The sequence below is a fragment of the Schistocerca cancellata genome, unplaced genomic scaffold (assembly GCF_023864275.1).
Source record: "Schistocerca cancellata isolate TAMUIC-IGC-003103 unplaced genomic scaffold, iqSchCanc2.1 HiC_scaffold_549, whole genome shotgun sequence".
Classification (NCBI taxonomy): Eukaryota; Metazoa; Arthropoda; class Insecta; order Orthoptera; family Acrididae; genus Schistocerca; species Schistocerca cancellata.
Genome location: NW_026046562.1, coordinates 107,501 through 115,000, shown reverse-complemented (window position 1 = coordinate 115,000; position 7,500 = coordinate 107,501). Strand labels below are relative to the sequence as shown.

General features: G+C 53.6%; 3 non-coding genes across 3 annotated transcripts in view; all 3 read right to left on the bottom strand.

Moving 5' to 3' along the window:
• LOC126130137 (large subunit ribosomal RNA) overlaps nt 1–213 on the bottom strand; it is a 4,222-nt gene extending 4,009 nt beyond the window's left edge. Inside the window, exon 1 of the ribosomal RNA XR_007527380.1 lies at nt 1–213. This exon is cut by the window's left edge and continues 4,009 nt beyond it. This is a non-coding gene — a ribosomal RNA (large subunit ribosomal RNA).
• Nucleotides 214–402: 189 nt separating this feature from the next.
• LOC126130114 (5.8S ribosomal RNA) lies at nt 403–557 on the bottom strand. Its single transcript, XR_007527360.1, has one exon. It is a non-coding gene; the product is annotated as a 5.8S ribosomal RNA (ribosomal RNA).
• Nucleotides 558–909: 352 nt separating this feature from the next.
• LOC126130122 (small subunit ribosomal RNA) lies at nt 910–2,818 on the bottom strand. The gene has a single exon (XR_007527366.1). It is a non-coding gene; the product is annotated as a small subunit ribosomal RNA (ribosomal RNA).
• Between the last annotated feature and the right edge of the window lie 4,682 nt (nt 2,819–7,500).

Here is a 7,500-nt window from a genome sequence, read left to right as displayed (position 1 = left end):
GCCTCATTCAAGTTGGACTTGGGCTCGGCGCGAGGCGTCGGGGTAGTGGACCCTCCCAAACACCACATGCCACGACAGGCGGCAGCCTGCGGGGTTCGGTGCTGGACTCTTCCCTGTTCGCTCGCCGCTACTGGGGGAATCCTTGTTAGTTTCTTTTCCTCCGCTTAGTAATATGCTTAAATTCAGCGGGTAGTCTCGCCTGCTCTGAGGTCGTTGTACGAGGTGTCGCACGCCACACCGCCAGCCGGCTGTGCACGCTACCGAGAAAGTACCGGTATGCGAACCGCCAGGCGACGGGCGCGCATCGCACGTTTAAGGAGACGCGGCCGGCCCCACAGGCGGCCACGACACTCCCAGGTCTCCGAAGGCGGGACAAACGCCGCGCGCTTCAGTATACGTAGCCGACCCTCAGCCAGACGTGGCCCGGGAACGGAATCCATGGACCGCAATGTGCGTTCGAAACGTCGATGTTCATGTGTCCTGCAGTTCACATGTCGACGCGCAATTTGCTGCGTTCTTCATCGACCCACGAGCCGAGTGATCCACCGTCCTGGGTGATCTTTTTTGTTTAGTTTCCACTGTCTCTTTCAAAACAGTTGCATAGGCGGGACTGAGGCGTTTGACGGCCCCTGTTCCAGCGTTCTGTGTCCAACGGCCTCACGGCCGATGGGCGTCGTACGGCTCCACACCGGAGCGGACAGGCACTCGGGCGAAAGTCATTCAAAACCGGCGCCAGGCGCCAGGTGCCGCAGGCCAGCCGCTCCAGAGCTTCAGCGCTCGTACCACACAACATTTTTCAGTTAGTTTTGAGAGGCACGCGTGGTTCCGCACGCGGCGCACGGCTGCTGCCGTACAGGTAGCGTGTTGCGCGACACGACACGCACATCGAAAGACATGCAGTCTAGTCGGTAATGATCCTTCCGCAGGTTCACCTACGGAAACCTTGTTACGACTTTTACTTCCTCTAAATGATCAAGTTTGGTCATCTTTCCGGTAGCATCGGCAACGACAGAGTCGATGCCGCGTACCAGTCCGAAGACCTCACTAAATCATTCAATCGGTAGTAGCGACGGGCGGTGTGTACAAAGGGCAGGGACGTAATCAACGCGAGCTTATGACTCGCGCTTACTGGGAATTCCTCGTTCATGGGGAACAATTGCAAGCCCCAATCCCTAGCACGAAGGAGGTTCAGCGGGTTACCCCGACCTTTCGGCCTAGGAAGACACGCTGATTCCTTCAGTGTAGCGCGCGTGCGGCCCAGAACATCTAAGGGCATCACAGACCTGTTATTGCTCAATCTCGTGCGGCTAGAAGCCGCCTGTCCCTCTAAGAAGAAAAGTAATCGCTGACAGCACGAAGGATGTCACGCGACTAGTTAGCAGGCTAGAGTCTCGTTCGTTATCGGAATTAACCAGACAAATCGCTCCACCAACTAAGAACGGCCATGCACCACCACCCACCGAATCAAGAAAGAGCTATCAATCTGTCAATCCTTCCGGTGTCCGGGCCTGGTGAGGTTTCCCGTGTTGAGTCAAATTAAGCCGCAGGCTCCACTCCTGGTGGTGCCCTTCCGTCAATTCCTTTAAGTTTCAGCTTTGCAACCATACTTCCCCCGGAACCCAAAAGCTTTGGTTTCCCGGAGGCTGCCCGCCGAGTCATCGGAGGAACTGCGGCGGATCGCTGGCTGGCATCGTTTATGGTTAGAACTAGGGCGGTATCTGATCGCCTTCGAACCTCTAACTTTCGTTCTTGATTAATGAAAACATACTTGGCAAATGCTTTCGCTTCTGTTCGTCTTGCGACGATCCAAGAATTTCACCTCTAACGTCGCAATACGAATGCCCCCGCCTGTCCCTATTAATCATTACCTCGGGTTCCGAAAACCAACAAAATAGAACCGAGGTCCTATTCCATTATTCCATGCACACAGTATTCAGGCGGGCTTGCCTGCTTTAAGCACTCTAATTTGTTCAAAGTAAACGTGCCGGCCCACCCAGACACTCAATAAAGAGCACCTTGGTAGGATTTCAACGGGGTCCGCCTCGGGACGCACGAACACGCACGAGGCGGTCGCACGCCTTCGGCTCGCCCCACCGGCAGGACGTCCCACGATACATGCCAGTTAAACACCGACGGGCGGTGAACCAACAGCGTGGGACACAAATCCAACTACGAGCTTTTTAACCGCAACAACTTTAATATACGCTATTGGAGCTGGAATTACCGCGGCTGCTGGCACCAGACTTGCCCTCCAATAGATACTCGTTAAAGGATTTAAAGTGTACTCATTCCGATTACGGGGCCTCGGATGAGTCCCGTATCGTTATTTTTCGTCACTACCTCCCCGTGCCGGGAGTGGGTAATTTGCGCGCCTGCTGCCTTCCTTGGATGTGGTAGCCGTTTCTCAGGCTCCCTCTCCGGAATCGAACCCTGATTCCCCGTTACCCGTTACAACCATGGTAGGCGCAGAACCTACCATCGACAGTTGATAAGGCAGACATTTGAAAGATGCGTCGCCGGTACGAGGACCGTGCGATCAGCCCAAAGTTATTCAGAGTCACCAAGGCAAACGGACCGGACGAGCCGACCGATTGGTTTTGATCTAATAAAAGCGTCCCTTCCATCTCTGGTCGGGACTCTGTTTGCATGTATTAGCTCTAGAATTACCACAGTTATCCAAGTAACGTGGGTACGATCTAAGGAACCATAACTGATTTAATGAGCCATTCGCGGTTTCACCTTAATGCGGCTTGTACTGAGACATGCATGGCTTAATCTTTGAGACAAGCATATGACTACTGGCAGGATCAACCAGGGAGCTGCGTCAACTAGAGCTGAGCAGCCGGCCGCCCGGGAGTGTGTCCCAGGGGCCCGCGCGAACACGCAAGCGTCCGCTCAATTATTCTGCAAACAGGAGGAGGCTGAGCTCCCCTGCACAATACACCTCGAAACCCTCTCAGGTCCCGGCGGCGCGCAGCGCCGTCCTAAGTACTTGGTCGGGTTCGAGAGAGGCGCAATCGCCCGGAGTTAGGCGAGTAGACGCTTTAGGTGCGACCACCCGTGCTCCCAACTGAGCTTGCCGCTGCCGACAGAGGCCCGGGAGCGTGCTGTCGTGGCATTGCCGGCGGGAGACAACACGCGCCACCTACGGTGACCGGCAGCTCCAACGCCAGCGCCACAGAAGGGCAAAGGCCCCACGTGGGTGCCGAAGCGAACTCTCCCAGCACAGCGCACGTGCCAACACGTCTGCACAACTGCGATACAAACCACCAGCGAGAACCGCTGGGGCGACCGAGCAGCAGACGGCGTCGCGGCGCCGAGTGCCGGGCGGCGGCGCATCCTCAACGCACACAGTCCTCAGTCGGACCAGCACACTGCAGATGTCCACCGCGCTTCGCACCGGGCCCGCGAGGACCCACTTTGGCCGCCCGGCGCCGCGCGCAGGGTGCCCCGGCGCGCAGCTGCGCCGCCTGCCGCGTCCGTCGGCCGGCGCGCCTGCCACTGGGCGCCCCCACCAGCCGGCTGTAGCGCGTGCGCCCACGCACCGCGCGGCCAGCACGCCGGGCGGCCCCCCCTCACCGGCCGGGGACGGTCCCACCCAGCCACCGCCGCGTATCGCTTCACACACAGATTTGCCCTTACTGATTTACCTCCAGCAACAACAACCGCACCACAATGGGTTTACCAGTTGTTCATTTGCGTAACGTCACCAGCAAACGTAGACGTCCATCCCAGTTTGCAAATGCAACGATTATTGCATACCTGTCTGTTAGGTGTCACGACACACTACGTCTGCCCACATACACGCAACAAAATGTGCACGACTAGAGAACACGTGGGAGGTGGCCCCCTACGTATGCGATGTCCATTACGAGACCGACTGTCAACCAGCATCTGTACCATGTCGCAGATGTGGAACGCGGTGCACCATGCTATCACACTGTGTGAGAAGAGACGACTACGTTTGAATACACGCGCCACTACATCAACAGACGGCTCATGCTGATCGCCATCCAGGGCGTCCGTTAATCCCACACGTCTCTATGGCGTACCACACTGCAATGTAGCTGTTATGGGGAGACGGCACGTGGCTGAGTGCACAACATTTGGACCGTATGGTTCGCTGTTGTTGGGCGCAGTCGTTGTACGGTCACACATGTGCCACAGCGTATCATGCAGTACATACGGACCTATGTGCAGTACAATGTGAGGGTTAAGCTTACGACATCAGCGGACAGTGGACACAGGCCGTACCACGACGTAGACTGAGCGCTTCGACATGCGAATGCCAGTGAACAGCTGCGAAGGGCATTGAACACGCAAGCACCTGAACGACCAGCGTGCGAAGGCAGGGGGGAGGGTGGGGGCGATGTACATCCTGCAGTCGTCCACATTACAGTGTACAGCGGGAGCATGTAAAAAGTAAGCAACACTTGCGAAGTGTTGAACATGAAACGATACACAAGAGGGTGGGCGGTGCGAGTAGCGAACTATATTCAGAGGGTTGTGGTTAGACAACACTGGATTAATGTAACGTGTCATATGCCAATTACAGAGCAGGTTAAGGCACAACTTGGGTTAGGTTAAGGCACAACGTGGGTTAGGTTAAGGCACAACTTGGGTTAGGTTAAGGCACAACGTGGGTTAGGTTAAGGCACAACGTGGGTTAGGTTAAGGCACAACGTGGGTTAGGTTAAGGCACAACGTGGGTTAGGTTAAGGCACAACGTGGGTTAGGTTAAGGCACAACGTGGGTTAGGTTAAGGCACAACGTGGGTTAGGTTAAGGCACAACGTGGGTTAGGTTAAGGCACAACGTGGGTTAGGTTAAGGCACAACGTGGGTTAGGTTAAGGCACAACGTGGGTTAGGTTAAGGCACAACGTGGGTTAGGTTAAGGCACAACGTGGGTTAGGTTAAGGCACAACGTGGGTTAGGTTAAGGCACAACGTGGGTTAGGTTAAGGCACAACTTGGGTTAGGTTAAGGCACAACTTGGGTTAGGTTAAGGCACAACTTGGGTTAGGTTAAGGCACAACTTGGGTTAGGTTAAGGCACAACTTGGGTTAGGTTAAGGCACAACTTGGGTTAGGTTAAGGCACAACTTGGGTTAGGTTAAGGCACAACTTGGGTTAGGTTAAGGCACAACGTGGGTTAGGTTAAGGCACAACGTGGGTTAGGTTAAGGCACAACGTGGGTTAGGTTAAGGCACAACGTGGGTTAGGTTAAGGCACAACGTGGGTTAGGTTAAGGCACAACGTGGGTTAGGTTAAGGCACAACGTGGGTTAGGTTAAGGCACAACGTGGGTTAGGTTAAGGCACAACGTGGGTTAGGTTAAGGCACAACGTGGGTTAGGTTAAGGCACAACGTGGGTTAGGTTAAGGCACAACGTGGGTTAGGTTAAGGCACAACGTGGGTTAGGTTAAGGCACAACGTGGGTTAGGTTAAGGCACAACGTGGGTTAGGTTAAGGCACAACGTGGGTTAGGTTAAGGCACAACGTGGGTTAGGTTAAGGCACAACTTGGGTTAGGTTAAGGCACAACGTGGGTTAGGTTAAGGCACAACTTGGGTTAGGTTAAGGCACAACTTGGGTTAGGTTAAGGCACAACTTGGGTTAGGTTAAGGCACAACTTGGGTTAGGTTAAGGCACAACTTGGGTTAGGTTAAGGCACAACTTGGGTTAGGTTAAGGCACAACTTGGGTTAGGTTAAGGCACAACTTGGGTTAGGTTAAGGCACAACGTGGGTTAGGTTAAGGCACAACGTGGGTTAGGTTAAGGCACAACGTGGGTTAGGTTAAGGCACAACGTGGGTTAGGTTAAGGCACAACGTGGGTTAGGTTAAGGCACAACGTGGGTTAGGTTAAGGCACAACGTGGGTTAGGTTAAGGCACAACGTGGGTTAGGTTAAGGCACAACGTGGGTTAGGTTAAGGCACAACGTGGGTTAGGTTAAGGCACAACGTGGGTTAGGTTAAGGCACAACGTGGGTTAGGTTAAGGCACAACGTGGGTTAGGTTAAGGCACAACGTGGGTTAGGTTAAGGCACAACGTGGGTTAGGTTAAGGTAGAAATTGCGTTACATTGCGGTACAAATTGCGTTACATTGCGGTACAAATTGCGTTACATTGCGGTACAAATTGCGTTACATTGCGGTACAAATTGCGTTACATTGCGGTACAAATTGCGTTACATTGCGGTACAAATTGCGTTACATTGCGGTACAAATTGCGTTACATTGCGGTACAAATTGCGTTACATTGCGGTACAAATTGCGTTACATTGCGGTACAAATTGCGTTACATTGCGGTACAAATTGCGTTACATTGCGGTACAAATTGCGTTACATTGCGGTACAGATTGCGTTACATTGCGGTACACATTGCGTTACACATTGCGGTACACATTGCGTTACACATTGCGGTACACATTGCGTTACACATTGCGGTACACATTGCGGTACACATTGCGTTACACATTGCGTTACACATTGCGGTACACATTGCGGTACATTGCGGTACACATTGCGGTACATTGCGGTACACATTGCGTTACATTGCGGTACACATTGCGTTACATTGCGGTACACATTGCGTTACATTGCGGTACAAATTGCGTTACGAATTTGGTTAAGTTAAGGTGCAAAATGGGTTAGGTTAAGGTGCGAAATGGGTTGGATTACAGTACACAACGTGGTAAGAGAGTGTGTTGGGGGGGGGGGGGGGCCGAGGTTCGTTGGTAGTGATCATTGTAAGTGAATGTCTGAGGCAGCTTCAGTATGTCACAGCAGTTATGTCTCGTCAGGATGCGCTTTTCGCTCGTGACTGGAGGCGCGCCGCGTCTGTGGTTGCGGCAAGGGAGCGGCAGACCTGTGTGATTCATTCCTGCCATTGTTTCTGTGCCGTAACAGGAGGCAGTGTGGTGGTGTTGGGTGCACCCCTGTGTAGGACATGTGTGGGTGTTGGTGGCTTATCTGAGCAATTGTGGATGTCGGACGGGTGGGATATTCTATTTTAGAATTGGACCCCCTGGTGTGGTTATCATAGTGTGGATGGTGTACTGTGGCGGAGAGGATGCACCGGACGTTGGTCCATGCTGGTGCTTACATATTGTATCTGTGTCTGTTACAGGCAGAGAGTAATGTGTGATAGAGTGTCTCGCTGATGTGTGGTTCATATTGTGTGCACAGACTTACAGCATGTATAGGGACAGCGGGAATTTGGCATATTGGATATAACTCTTCGTGAAACGCAAGATATAGGGGTGGATTGCAACGTACGAGTGCGGGAAGAGTCCGCCGTTCATCCGCTGGAGTTGCGATTTCGGCGGTTGGGGTGGGGCACGTGCGGGTGCGGGTGGAGTGATTGTCGGTTGACTACTTCGTGCGACGCAGGCACTGGCGTTCGGGTTCCTGTGGTGGACAGATTATGCAGGCTTTGTGGGTGGCGTCGGAAAATGGGTACTGTGGGACCTAGCGATGTCGTAGTCGGGGTGGCGTCTCATAG